The sequence below is a fragment of the Anabrus simplex genome, chromosome 2 (assembly GCF_040414725.1).
Source record: "Anabrus simplex isolate iqAnaSimp1 chromosome 2, ASM4041472v1, whole genome shotgun sequence".
NCBI lineage: Eukaryota > Metazoa > Arthropoda > Insecta > Orthoptera > Tettigoniidae > Anabrus > Anabrus simplex.
In genome coordinates, this window is record NC_090266.1 from 284222171 (window position 1) to 284238077 (window position 15907).

Below are 15907 nucleotides of genomic sequence, written 5' to 3' on the forward strand. Positions count from 1 at the left end.
ACCCGTAGAGCAGAAAGAGGTAAAAGAAGGTGCCGGGGTGAATGGGTCTATCTACAATACCAAAATTAATTTAAAACTTGAACTGAAGGTTATATTTCTTCAAAAAACAACTTAACAAATTTTCACTTAGTGAACATAACAACATGTCAGGTACAAAAGCAATCTTGAAACCAGACTAGGAAAATCCAAGATTAGTGAATTTTACAGATTCTGGACTTCAAGCCCCTAGTTTTACAATTCCGCAGATACCGGATCCAATTTAGAACTTTAATTCAAAACAAGGATTCATTTAGTCAAGGGCAGAAAACCCCTAATTCAAGAGCACTTGTTCCCAAAATACAATATCTAGCCTTCCAGAGGCACTCGTTACTCTTACAAAACTTTGAAAAAGAACTAACAGGCTCTCAGTTTCTTACGGCCCACTGAAGGCAACATTACATCAAAATTTACAATCTCTGGCCTCTCAAGCCACAATTTACAATTTGAATTGGTTTTTACACAGGGGTACCTAGTACCCAACCTACAGGGCCTTTGCGAAAAAGAACAGGTTAAATAAACGGCCCGAACACAAACTGAATGGAGGCGTACACTGCGCTCCCAGATAATGAAAAATTAAAACCTACAGGGCTCTTGGCCGATGAAACAGGGGCTAATTCCACGCTACTTGAGGTGGCGCGCATGGAAATAACTGTAATTCATTACAGAAAAAAATATTGTAAAATCGCAGACACCTCAAACCAAGATGAAGGGGAGCTCGAGAGGGAAACTCACTCTCTATCCCCGATTTACAATTAAAGATTTTATGAAGTTTTACATTAGCAGAAAGAAAAGTTACATTTTAGAAAAGTAGGTTACATAGTTAAAGATTCGGACCTTCCCCTCAGATAAAGTAGCGGAGACAGCAAGGAAGATAGAATTTCAAGTGGCCATTACCTTATAGATATTCTGGCTGCCGAAGAAAGAGGCGCCCCGCCTCCTGCCTTAACACACACAGTTAGAAAGACGACGATCAATTGGCAAGGAAACACGAAAAGCCGCAACTTATATACCCTCAGGGAAGGTTCGAGAGAATTCAAGACTAAACCGGCCACACCCTCTCAATTTAATTGGTTAACCTCAAAAGTTACACTCAGAATCGAACAAGAAGCCTGTGATAGGTTGAAAATTAATTACAGAAATTTATGATTGGCTAGATTCAAACCTGGCGGAAAGAAAAAGACGTGTTGCCAACCCCAAAATAAATGAACATAGAGTCAGTCAGTGCTGGATTAAGGTGTTTGGGGGCCCCGGGCTATTTAAAAATGTGGGGCCCCTTCTTCGTAACATCACGTAAGACTAGCATCCTGAAGTCGTTATAGAACTACTTCCACTTAAATTAATGAATGAGGAAGTGTTGAAACAGACTACAATTTTTCTCTATTTTTCATGATAATATTTCATAATGCCAAAACATATTTTACATCTGTCTCATCATCACTATCAAATCGACATACAGAACAGAACTTACGTTTTTTTGGCACCACTAGGATATTTTCTATCCATTTTACAAGAACATTATAGTTATAACTTACGAATGGTTGAATAATCAGGGGTGCACTGGAAGTTCTCTTCCTGATGCAAAGATATAGTATAGCATGCGCATTCCACCGTGCTTCCCCTGTTCCCACCCGCTCACTTCCTAGACCTCTTCCCCCCTCCCCCCTCTGCCCGTACTCGCAAGCTGCCAGATTTAAATTTTCGTCAACAGTAACCTTTACAATAATTACAGTGCGTAAGTAGCGAGGATTCGTGTCTCCGGACGGTAATTGATTCTAGCAGTGATGAAATACTAACGCGGACAGCTGATAAGGAAGGAAGAGTGCGTGTTCAATATTTTGCGAGCGTAAATATTCATATACATGCACGGCGGTGGAGCATCAGGCCTCTTCTTATACAATTTTAGGTTCGGCCAAGGGCCGGACCCCTTGAGACGCGTGGCCCGGGGCTGCAGCCCCTTTAGCCCCCACCTTAATCCGACTCTGGAGTCAGTTATGGACAACCTAGAAATACAAAACTTCTTTAAGTTATAAGTTCATGCACCTTGCACCAAAGTGCATGATCAGAGATTTTTGGTAGCGCCATCTGTGGAAAAATGTCCAAACTTCCTGATATATAGCAGAACAAAACAAGGAGAAATTCAATCAGTTTAGGAAACTACACAGTAACAAAGTTACTTAATACTTCAGTCGTGACATCTTCTGATTCCAAGTTCATGTTGTATCAGTTTCCACTTTTGTTCGATAGAGGAGTTTCCTAAGGCGCTGATTTTGAATGAGCGGATTAGAGTTGTAAATCTCGGTACTGGCTCCTTGAGTGATGATTGATTTTAAATGAACTGGTAGTGAGGCCATCATCTCCTTGAGTTATGCCTGATTCTAAATTAATTCATATTGGCGTTATCAGCTCCTTAAGCGAAGACTCGGTTTAAGCGAACTCATTGTGAGGCTATCCGTTTTTAAAACAATACGCTGTCTGAGCTAGGAAAAAACAATTTTTCAACAAGGAAAAAGGACGGGCACGATGAAAAAAGAAAAGTCGGAAACAAGCGAGTGGGAAGAAAAGCCTGTCGGTGTTTGGGCTCGTTATCACCACCTACCGGTACGTCTCATAAATATTGGGTTCATAGAGGTTATACCTATTCCCAAGAAAGCCGGTGCTGACAGGTGTGAAAACTACCGCACCATTAGTTTAGTATCTCATGCCTGCAAAATTTTAACACGTATTATTTACAGAAGAAGGGAAAAAAATTGAGGCTGATTTGGGAGAAGATTAATTTGGCTTCAGAAGAAATGTAGGAACACGTGAAGCAATCCTGACTTTACGTCTGGTCTTAGAGGATCGAATCAAGGACAAGCCCACGTACATGGCATTCGTAGATCTAGAAAGGGCATTCGATAATGTTGATTGGACCAAGCTATTTAAGATTCTGAAGATGATCGGCATCAGATACCAAGAACGAAGGATTATCTACAATATGTATAAAAATCAGTCTGCAGTGATAAGAATCGAGGGCTTTGAAAAAGAAGCAGCAATGCAGAAAGGAGCGAGGCAAGTCTGCAGTTTGTCCCCCCTCCTTTTCAATGGAAATGGCGTATGGCTTTTAGTGCCGGGAGTGTCCGAGGACTCCTTTTCAATGTCTACATAGAACAGGCAGTAAAGGAAATCAAAGAGGAATTTGGAAAGGGAATCACAGTCCAAGGAGAGGAAATCAAAACCTTGAGATTTGCTGATGATATTGTTATTTTATCTGAGACTGCAGAAGATCTCGAGAAGCTGCTGAATGGTATGGACAAAGTCTTGGGTAAGGAGTACAAGATGAAAATATATAAGTCCAAAACAAAAGTAATGGAGTGCAGTCGAACGAAGGCAGGTGATGCAGGAAATATTGGATTAGGAAATGAAGTCTTAAAGGAAGTAGATGAATATTGTTACTTGGGTAGTAAAATAACTAACGATGGCAGAAGTAAGGAGGACATAAAATGCTGGCTAGCACGAGCAAGGAAGAGCTTTCTTAAGAAAAGAAATTTGCTCACTTCAAACATTGATATAGGAATTAGAAAGATGTTTTTGAAGACTTTCGTGTAGAGCGTGGCATTGTATGGAAGTGAAACATGAACGATAACCAGCTCAGAAAGAAAGAGGACAGAAGCTCTTGAAATGTGGTGTTACAGAAGAATGCTGAAGGTGAGATGGATAGATCTAATCACGAATGGAGAGATACTGAATCGAATTGGTGAGAGGAGATTGATTTGGCCAAATTTGACGAGAAGAAGAGATAGAATGACAGGACACATCTTAAGACACCCAGGACTTGTTCAGTTGGTTCTTGAAGAAAGTGTAGGTGGTAAGAATGGTAGGGGTAGACCAAGGTATGAATATGACAAGCAGATTCGAGCAGATGTAGGATGCAATAGTTACGTAGAAATGAAAAGGTTAGCACAGGATAGGGTTGCATGGAGAGCTGCATCAGAACAGTCTATGGACTGATGACTCAAACAACAACAGAGGTTATTAAGTAATACATATCGTACACTCCATAACATAGTCTAACGCGGAAAAGGTTTTAACTAATGAGTTACATTTCGTGTTTCGACAGACTGAAATGCTTATAAGTTCTATTACCTGTGTCGACACTGAAAAAATGGCTTGCATCTTGAGAAAAAACAAAACAAAAATGCCATTGTTAGGCTGCTCATCTTGCGTGGCAGAATGTAAAATTAATATTAGTACAGTACTGGTTAGTGTACTCAACATTTTAACAGTAATGTATGAACAGTAATATAAGCAAAAGAAACTTGTTATTTTATTTCATTTTCTATAAGTTTAGTAGGCTTCCTTAGTACTGTTCAAATATCGTAGTGCTTTCATATAGCCGTATAACCGGACACCAACTCCTCTTTTTGACTGAAATTATATTTAAGCACTCCTATATCGGAGAAATGGCACGCTGATTTGAGTATCGCCCAATCAACATCTTTTCAATCCTGTAAAAAACGAATACCACCTCGAAAAACTTTTCTGAATCAATCGTGACCTGTTCTGTTTCGAGGCAAGTTTTCCTTTGGTTTAACTCGAGTATTCAACACTGTTTCACTTGACTTCCAACCCGAGTGTCCTGGGTTCAGATACCGGCGACTTCAGGTAAGATTTTTATTAAGACTAGAATATTATGGTATCAAACCTTTAATCCCGGTCAATACCTAAATCATCCAGACTGAACCTGGGTTCTCCGTCGACTCTATAAAAAATATGGAAAGGTGATGTTAAAATTATCCAAACCGTTTCTCTATGGCTGTGATTCAATTACTACCGGTTTCAGTAGAGCGTTATACGGCTATTAGTTTTGTATTTATAATTACTGACATACCATATGTGACTGAACTACGACAGAGAGTTGAGACGAGAAATTCATCATAATCTCTCTTGCAGCAGGCCTACATATGCTACGTGAATAATCTATCCGTTCTGAACATGGCTACAAAGACACCCTTCGAAGGTAAACATTAACTTAGGCCCATATCTAGAAATAATTTTAAAATGTATGTGTAACTTGGTTAAAATACGTGAATATTTAACATTCGTAGAATTTGTGCATTATGAACATACGCATTATTTGTGAATTGGGAGTATATCGTTACTCAGCTAAATTTATTTTATCGTTATAAAGAATTGATTGAGAAGTTATTGTTCATCGGATACTGCTATCTTCGAGGGCATTTTAATGTGACGATTCTGCATTGTTGGCTCCTGGCACATTAATGAACGTAGTTCTATGTGGTATAAAATCTGACTGTCCGACGTTCTTTATAATCTACATAAATTGAACGGACGTTAGTCAATTACACTGAAACGATCCTATAGGTGCCAATATTATTCAGAAAATAGAACTTCGTGCACCTGGTGGTGCAATTGGGATAAAGGTAATATCCGGTGTCAAAATTCCGCCCAGACGATCTCCAGTCCCATACATCAATAGAGAACGTGCCTGGTGATTGAGCTGACCAGGATATTTCACAGATTGCTTGGAGAGCACGTTGGGTTCCATGAGCGTTATATGGATGAACTTGGTTCTGCTTGAATATCATACCTCCATGTTGCTGCAAGAATTGTAGCAGAACTATTGGGTCAAATTTCTGGATGTACAACACATTATTCAATCACTCTATTCCGGATCATGGTTCTGTATGCAAATGTGTACATACTGCAGGTGTTGCTCACCTTGTTGACGCTGCGTACTCAAACGATCACCATTAGCAACGAGACGGAATTTCTATTCTCCACCTAGCATGACACTTTGCCATTCCTCTCTCGACGGATGTCTTTCTCAACACCACTGGAAGTGGACTGCGTGGTGGTCAGATAAGAGTGGAGGTCTGCCTAGTACCATTCCGAGACCGTAGCCCAGCTTCGAGAAAACTGTTCCAGATTTTTCCAACCAACAACTATCGTGTGACACTATTTCTAGTTTATTCTACGGTTTCCTTAGAGTGCCCTAAGGTCACTTGTACGATGCGACGGTCTTAACGTCCATTTATGTTACTGTAGTCTGGAGCCGGACATATAGGCATGTGAACCTTTCTCAGGCACATCGAAGCATTTATCGTCCAACGTGCTGTGCAATTCTCTCTTACGATGACCCAGCCTCTCGGGACCTACTTTAACACCTCGCTCACACCCCGATAACTGCAAAAATTAGCGCGCACCTACAGTATGTCGTCCAGGCATGTCAATAATGTTCAGCATAACGTCGGGCAGTGTGTGGCTCTGAAAACTCAGACGCCCAAATGATGACAGATTCTTGATATCTGACGACCAGACTCGATATCCCATTTCAAGCGTTGCCGTCTTGATTATTTCATGTGCTGCTCCCTAGTAGTTCCATGTGCCATAACGCTCTTTCTCATTACTTCCGGATTTCTTCATTACTTGCTAGCGTATGTAACCGTAAATAAATACGAATTTTTAATCGGAAGAGAAGAGGGCTTGAATAACGTAAATTTAGAAGCAAAAAAGAGGCCCAATTAAATAATGAAACCCCTGGTGCAATTTTGATAGGAATGTGTTAATTTATTTAGGGTATGATTCATGAGATATTAGCAATTGGTAGTGCGGCTCCATGACTAGATGGTTAGCGTGCTGGCCTTTGGTCACATAGGTCGCGGGTTCGATTCCCGGCAGGGTCGGGAATGTTAACCATTATTGGTTAATTCCGCTGGCACGGTGGCTGGGTGTATGTGTTGTCTTCATCATCATTTCATCCTCATCACGACGCGCAATTCGCCTACGGGCGTCAATTAGAAAGACCTGCACCCGGCAAGCCGAACTTGTCCTCGGACACTCCCGGCACTAAAAGCCATACGCCATTTAATTTTTTAGCAATGCCATCGAGTTAGTCAAGAATTACGGATCATCCTTGACGAGCCCACAATGCGTACCGCGTCAAAGTATGTGCCACAGTTTAAGGTGTTCAAGACAAACTTACTCTCCATTACTCCGCGGTGTAGGAGGCAACGCGTCCGCCTGTCACCCGGCGGCCCCGGGTTCGATTCCCGGCCGGGTTAAGTTTTTTTTTATTGTGATGATTAATTCCCCTGGCCTGGGGACTGGATGTTTGTGTCGTCTTTAACATTCTTTTTCTCACATTCAGCACATTACACTTCCGCCATTACATAATACACGCAGTTTCCTCACATATGGTGCCAGCAGGGGCAAAATTCTACATAGGTCGACGCCCCGAACAAATAGCATTTTTTCTTTCTTCTTCTACTCTCCATTAATATCAAATCATATAACAGAAGTTGCGCTATGGTGTTCATATTCACTGGGTGTATACTGAGGAAATGATTGACATAGCCAAAAGGTTTGCCTATGTGCATCGAGTCTGAGTCAAATGACAGTACACTGTCAAGGACTTATCACCAATCGTCATTCTGTAAAAAGGGCCATGTGACTGAGTCAGAAGTTCAGCTGATGGTCAACAGGCTATCAGAATGCTAAGTGTTCGTGTGAAACAGCGGTGTAGACACATCAGCAACATTGGCAGTGGCTGCTCTATTAGTATAAGACACTGCAACGCATCGTACAGAGAGACATAGTCCGTTCTGAATGGCATAGCGTATCCATTAGCCATAATATGCAGCGAATGGCACGGAGAAATGCATAACATACGGAAAGTGAAGTATCTGGACATCAGATGCAGACTATGCTGAGAGAAGTTCGTCGTCTCAGGAGGATGGCTTTGCCAGATCAAGCTACTGGTCTACGGCGGTACAACAAATGTCCGTAGACAAATGGAATAATGCTGTACTTTTGGGCGAATCATGCTTCTGTGTAGGCGAAAACGATGGCAGGATCTGTGCCCGCAGACGACGGTGAGTGGGCTGGGGGTGGGGCGTGTCTAGCAGAGTCTGCGGCGTCTGGTCTGCGGTATCATTAGGTGTGATGGTAGATCACGTCTCATGCGAGTCAGTACCATCATAAATAGTGCCATGTACATTTACTCCATTCTGGGAGGTGGTCGTCTTTCTATACCTTCAACGCCTCCTTGGGGCCATAATTCAGTAGGACAACGCCAGATTGTTGTCAACGCGAACTTTCTTCCATGGAAACAACATACCGCTATTGCCTTTGTCTAAAAGATCGCTCAATTTGTCTATTGAAGATGTTTGGGATATGCTCAAACGACGGGTGTAGTGCTACTCTTGTCCACCAGCGAATGTTAATTAACGCTGGATGCAGATGAATCACAGGATACCTTTCAAAAAGTATTTAGTCCAATGCCTCAGTATGTACTGCAGGGGATAGATGTCAAATGCGGTCTCGCCAGTTACAGACTATTATGAAGCACGGGTGATGTACAGCACTGTAATCATTTATTCAGTACTGTTTAATGTACACATCCTGTGGATATAAACGAAATAGCGCAAATTACACTACCGGTCAAAAGTTTTCGATCACCTATCACAACTATGGATTTGTGGTTAAAACAGAGATGTAGTTTTAAATAATCTATCATAGCCCTGTTCTGATAATAAAACAAGCATAAACATGTAAAGAAGGAACGACTCTGTTGTGTATTTGACCGGTTCTCCGCATGGAGGGTCGCTGATGAGTAACTACAACAACACTGACGTGTCTTTACCCAAGACGTGTCCACTCGAATAGGCCTCATTCCTTCAGCTGTCTGTGTAGCAAGCAGTTCACATTAGTTTTCAGTACACTGTGTGCAGCTAGCAGTGTGTTTGTGTGTCTGATCAGGCGCATACCATATTACCTACAAATGGGACGGAACCAGGAGATTGGAACTGAAAAACGTGCTGTAATTGTAGTTCTGCATCACGAACGGTATTCTAGTAGGACAATAGCAACAAAAGTTGGCGTAGCCCAATCTACAGTGGTGTATACATTGCAAACCGGTGCCAATGCAAGTGTTTCGCGATCTGGAAGACCCCGTGTAACATCATACAGGGAAGATCAGGTCATATGTGTACAGAGTAATTGTCAGAGGACTCGTACGGCACCTGAAATTCGCGAGGAAGTCAATAATATGCGAGCTGCTCCAATCTCTGTCTCAACAGTACAACGCCGTCTTCGTGAACGAGTTTTAAAGGGGTGCATAGCGGCCAAAAGACCTTTATTACGGACACAAAATAAGGTGAAAAGAATGCAATGGGCACAGCAACATAAAAATTGGAGCGTGCAGCAATGGTCCAAGGTGTTATTCACGGATGAATCGAAGTTTGAAGTATTTGGGAGCCATCGTCGAATGTTTGTTCCTCGACTTTGTGGAGAACGTATGAAGAGTCAGTGTGTGACACCTACGGTGAAGCATAGTGGAGGGTCGGTTATGGTGTGGGGATGTTTTGCGGGTGATAAAGTCGGTGATCGAGTGCGAATTAATGGAACATTAAAGAAGGAAGGATATCACAGGATACTGATCAACAATGCAGTTCCATCTGGCAAGAGGCTTATTTGTCGTGGGTTTGTTCTGCAGCAGGACAATGACCCCAAACCTTCTTCTAAATTGTGTAGATAGTATGTCAATAGAAAAGAGAAGTGTGGAGAACTGAAAAATATGATTTGATCAAGTCAGTCACCACACTTAAATCCCATTGAACTGTTATGGGATGAACTTGACAGGGAGGTCCGAAAACTGAGGTCAACTAATGTTGAAGAGCTATGGAATAATTTACAGAGCTGTTGGACTGCAATATCTACACAAACACTACAAAATTTTATTTCCAGAATGCCATGAGTTTGTGCAGATGTTCGGAGGGCAAAGGGTGGATACTTTGAAGAGGCTAAAATATAAACCATATTGTATGCTACTTAATGGTAGAGAGAGAAAATATATAGTTTGTTGGTCTATTTAGTTTTTACGATGTGTTTGTACATTGAAATAAAGTATACAGTTTTGTGCATAGGTGATCAAAAAATTTTGACCGGTAGTGTATTTTTGGTGTTATTTGGTTAGTGAGATTTTCTTTCGGGGATTAACATTTCCATCAAGCTTACTTTGCAGGTGACAGCACTGACAAATACAGTCGGATACTAAAGTCTACAAACACCCTAAAAATAATACTTCAAGTCAAAAATCAATCAAGAAAATATTATGTATTCACTTTCTGTGTCATAAACAGGCATGTTACAAACTTAAAAACAACTTATATACTGCATAATTAATAACAGTTCATTACACTGGCATCTTCAGCATACAAATGAAATACCGGTCAGGTACAAAAGTCAACATACACTGTGATATTGTTCAGTTTCATGCACGATTTAATATTTTGTATTGGCGCCTTTTCTTTCGATTACAACTTCCAAATGTCGAGGAATAGATTCCACCACCTTTTTTGTGTCCGCAGATGTACAGTTACTCCGCTCTTTCACTATGGCCGCTTTCAAATCATCTTTGCTTTTGCTGTTGTATCGTTTTTCCCTACGCTTTAGTTTTCCCCAAATACGTTCAATTGGCTTGAGGTCTGGTGACTGGGAAGTCGAATGCAGCTGCTTTGGTACACTGTAAAGTAGCCATTCGTTTACTTCAATGGCCGTATGCTTGGGGTTATTGTGTTTGCTGAAACACCCAGGCTGTTCCTAATCCCAATTTCTCCGCAGACTGTTTCAAATTCTCCTTTAAGATGGTAAGGTACTTACATTTATCCGCAATTTCCTCAATAAATACTAAATTCCCAACTCCAGCTCCAGACATGCAAACCCACACAAGAATATTATTTCCTCCACCATGCTTCACGGATGGGAAATTTTTTTCTTCTTCAAACGTTCATTCCTTTTTCGCCACACCTTTGCTTTCCAGACACTGGAAGATGTCGAACTTACTCTCATCCGTGAAAAGCACTGTATTCCAAAATGTGGAATGTTTACTTCGATGCAGAGTTGCTAATTCTAGGCGCTTCAGTTCATTTTCCTTGCTTATGAACGGAATCTTCCTTGCTGTTCTACTGTAAACTCATGATTGTACAGAAGTCTTCGTACTGTCATGGGATGAACAATATTGCCTCTAGTATTTGCGACATCTACCGCCAACTCCGTAGCTGTAATTCTGGGATCGGCATACACTTTTCTAATGATGTGTCGGCGCTCCATGTTAGATAATTTTGGTGGTCGTCCACATCTAGCTTTGTTTTCTACACTTCCTCGATCATTGTAGTTTCTTATTACACTTGCATGGCACCTAACAATTTACCCAAATTTTCGCAGTGAAAAGCCCTCTTTACTGAGCTCAATGATATTTTTCCTCACCTCCACTGGTATTTCAGTTCTTTTTGATCCGTGTTACGCGATCGAATTATGTATTGCAATAAACATCTACTGAATCAACAAACCACATCACTTTCACTATGTTCACTGCAACGTGTCTCCTAGAACTGACTACAGACTCGAAGTGTATGTTGACTTCTGTACCGCAGTAAACACACACTGTTGCATCTATCGCGCTTGTAGTCTGACGACCTTGGTTTATGTTGTTGTGGACGTGGACACAGACATGGAGTTCACGTCCACCTCTGTGCATCCAGGGTTATACACAACATGCTACAACATGGGGGTGTATGTAGACTTCAGTGTCCCACTGTACATCTGTCTCCATAAATTATGCTTTGCATACGCTAAATCAACGTCCTTGTTTCATGGAGGGACGAGAGAGATACTTCTATACTGAACTTGTGTATGACCATTCATCACAATTACGTCCAATGTATGGAAACTTGTGGAGGTAAATTATTCCCTTTGGCTTACCTTAATAATTTGTGTAGACTGTCGTGTGCCAGCTATTTTGTTTATCTTTATTTAAGTACAATTTAAAAACTTCCTTCTACAAAATAGGTTTTCATGTTACATGTAATCGAAGCTGAAACATGTAATTCATATCAAAATCAGTTCAATAAAACTCATCTGCATTACTGAGCGCCCTAAAGCACACGCCATTTGAGAAATAGGAAGCTAAGGTGCAATGGTTCGATTAAGAGCCACGTCAGCACTTTCTGCAACTGTCTTCCTCCAAATTGTCCACATTGTCCGTAGACTTAAACAACTGCAATGATGAATAGCACAAACGCCACAGTTAGTGAGACGCCAACCCAAGGGCAACGTTATGGCACTATATGAAAATTGATTTCAGTGTGTACACACGGGTTCATACATCATTTTTAAACAATAACATTCAATATTTAAATACGAGCATTCTTCATATTGTGAATGAAGTCCATGATAATTAGTTCGGCCTCCTCTCATGGAACTAGAAATATATACTTATTTTTATCAGCCTGGGTGCGGAATTGAAATTCTAAGAAAAGACAGAAGTGCTACTTCAAGTTACGAACTTTTGTTGTATGGCTCTTCAGTCCATGAACTAGTTTCATGTAGCTCTCCATACTATCCTATCCAGTGCTAACATTTTCATTTCTACGTAACTAATACATCCTACATCTACTCCAATCAAATTGTAATATTTATGCGCTGGTCTACCGCTGCCGTTTTTACTGCCTACACTTCCCTCAAGAAACTAACTAAACAAGTCCTAGGTGTCTTATGATGTGTCCCATTATCCCTTCTTTTGGTCAAATTTTACTAAATCCTTCTCCTCTCATCAATTCAGCTCAGTATCTCTTCATTCGTGATTAGATCTACCAGTCTCACCTTCAACATTCATCTGTAACGCCACATTCCAAAAGCTTATATTCTCTTTCTTTCTGACCTAGCTTTTGTCTATTTTTTATTTTCACGCTCCAGACAAAGTCTTCAAAAACATCTTTCTTATTCCTATATCAATGTTTGAAGTGCGCAAAATTCTTTCGTTAAGAAAGTCCTTCGAGAACAACTGGAGGAAGTCACTTCTTACAACCATCTTGGCACAGTAATTCAAAATCAAAATCTCTTTATTTGCAAATGAGGTGTCTACCTCGGTGGCAAATGGTACACTAAAATATATTATTGCTAGGCACTAAATTTTAAATTAACAAGAGAAGAAGAAAAATTTCCTAGAATACAATACTATGCAATTTACGCTAACAATTTTTTCTATTAAACACACAGCTCATCCTTAATAAATTTATATTGTTTACAAAATTCTACTTATAATATCTCCTGTACTAACAAACATTGTCAATTCATATACAGTATGTGGAATTACTTCAAATAATACTATAAAACTGGTATAGGATTAAAATTTTTATTGCATTTAATTATTTATTTGCTTACCCATTTTGGAACCTAAGTAACATAACGACCTGCTGCATCTTAACCGGAGGCCCTTTTGCCACCACTTTTCAGAGTTCCTGAATGGCCTTCACAGCGACCGTAGCGGTCCCAGGGCACTCGAAGACCCCACTGTACTTCACCCCTACAGGCAGTCCCCTACTTTGGCTGTCCAAACTCCATAGACCAGGGGATGGAATTAATTTATTCACACACATTTTTTATTTACAATAACCTGCACTGGTCGAATGCCCTCTAACATTTCACTTATTTTCCTTGTTGCTGTTTATTCTCTTCTTGAATATCTGTACAGATTTTTGAAAAGGATCAAAGACTACTCCTGGTAAACTGTTCCACTCCATCACGCCCTTCCCAATGAATAAAAATTTACCCCAATCGCTTCTGCTAAAATTCCTTCTAATTTTATACTTGTGGTCAGTCCTGCCGATATAATTATTTTCCAACTGAAGCCTCTCATGAATTTCTCCCCATGCTTCTTCTCCTGTATAGGCACTATATAATCCCTTAAGTCTAGTTTTCTCCCTTCTCTTACTTAAAGATTCCCGCCCAAGTTCCTCTAACATTTCTGATACGCTACTTTTTCTCTTGAAATCCCCTGTTAAAAATCTTGCTGCTTTCCTCTGTACACTATCTATTTCTTTTATTAGGTATTCTTGGTGAGGATCCCAAACACTGTTTGCATATTCCAATAATGGACGAACCAAACTTAAGTGACTTTTCTCTTTTAATTCTTCGTTGCATCCTTTAAGTAACCTTATTATGACATGTAACAATCTGTATGCTTTCCCAACAATGTCATCAACATGACCCTTCCAGTGCAAATTACTTTCAAATCTCACACCTAAGTATTTGCACTTACCATCTTTTGGGATAACTACCTCATCCAAAGTATATTCAAATTCAGTTTTAAAGCATCTGTTTGTAAATCTTGTAACAGTTGATATGCCTCCATTAACCTTCATATTATTTTCTTCAACCCACTGTTGGATACTCTCAAGGTCCCTTTGTAGTTCTGAACAATCCTCAATGTTATTTATTTCCCTATAAACAATTATGTCATCTGCATACAATCTTATTTTTTATATTATATTGTTCCCTAAATCATTTGCGTATATTAAGAAAAGTAACCGACCGATTATACTACCCTGTGCAATTCCCTTCCAAACTTTCTCTTCCTGTGATACATTATTTCCTACTTTGACTTTCTGAACCCTTGAATTTAGAAATGTTCTTACCCAACGTATAACCCTTCCGTCCAATCCTATTCCCTCCAATTACTTTAATAATATTCCATGTTCCACTCTATCAAAGGCTTTGGAAAGATCTATGGCTATGCAATCTAACTGGCCTCCTGAATCCAACTGATCTGATATGTCCTGCTGAAATCCCACCAATTGAGCTTCACAAGAAAATTTCTTTCTAAATCCATACTGGCTCCTCATGAACCAATTTTTATCATCACATATCCCTCTGATGTACTTTGCTATTAAATTCTCCAGTATTTTATAAACTATACTGGTCAGGCTGATTGGTCTGTAGTTCTCCGGTTTCCTTTTATCACCCTTTCCTTTATAAGTTGGTATTATTATAGATTCCTTCCATTCCTCTGGTATTACACTATTATTTATGACATAATCAAAGAGGTACTATGTACCACCCCATTGTCTTTAATACCTCCCCAGTAATTTGATCACTTCCTGCTGCTTTTCCTTGCTGAGGCAGTTGGATTTCTCTGAAAATATCTTCACTTGTGAACGAGAAACTGCTAAGAAGGTGCTAAGATTGAATATAAAACAAATAACAGAGTTCAAAAACCCAATGTCATCTGTTAACAGCTTAGTCAGCAAGAAAGGATTGTCACAGAAGACCAAGCTCCAGCTGTGTAAGACTGTGTTCCTGGCCACTTAATTTTATGGCTCAGAGACTTGGACTGGAGGAAAGAAGCATGACAGCAGAGCAACAAGCTAATAAATAAAATATCTACGTCCTACATGACTAGGAGAGACAGAATGCGGAATAACGTTGTAAAATAAGAGCTTGGGTGACGTCTGTAGTGGATGACATTTTAAAGAAGTTACTCAAATTGTTTAGTCCCCTGATCTGTACGGATGCTAAAAAAAGAAATCTGAGCAAGTGTTTATGGCTGGACGTGAGGGAAGCAGAAGAAAAGGACGTCCGCGAATGGACTGGGATCAGATGGTCAGTGAAACTGCGGAGTACTGAGGAAAGAAGAAGAAAGATATTCCTTGGTTGTGCTAGTCTGCAATTTAAGTCCTCCTTACTTCTGCCATCGTTAATTATTCTACTACCAAAGTAATGATATTCAACTACTTCTTTTAAAACTTCATTTCCTAATATTTCCTGCATCACCTGGCTTTGTTCGACAGCACTCCGCTATTTTCGTGTTGGTTAAAGTATTTTCAACTTGTACTCCTTCACCACGCCTGTGTCCATACCATTCAGCAGTTTCTCCAGATCTTCTGCAGACTCAGATAAAATAACAATATCATCGGCGAATCTCAGAGTTTTGATCTCCTCACCTTGGACTGCGATTCCTTTTCCAAATTCTTGTTTGATTTCCTTCCCCGCCTGTTCCATATAACAAGTATATTCGTGAAGTTGTTGATGA

The 15907-nt window shown here is 40.2% G+C and overlaps 1 protein-coding gene across 1 annotated transcript in view; it reads left to right on the forward strand.

Moving 5' to 3' along the window:
- LOC136862777 (protein tyrosine phosphatase domain-containing protein 1) overlaps positions 1–15907 on the forward strand; it is a 914123-nt gene that overhangs the window by 218714 nt on the left and 679502 nt on the right. The gene's annotated exons all lie outside the window — the stretch shown is intronic.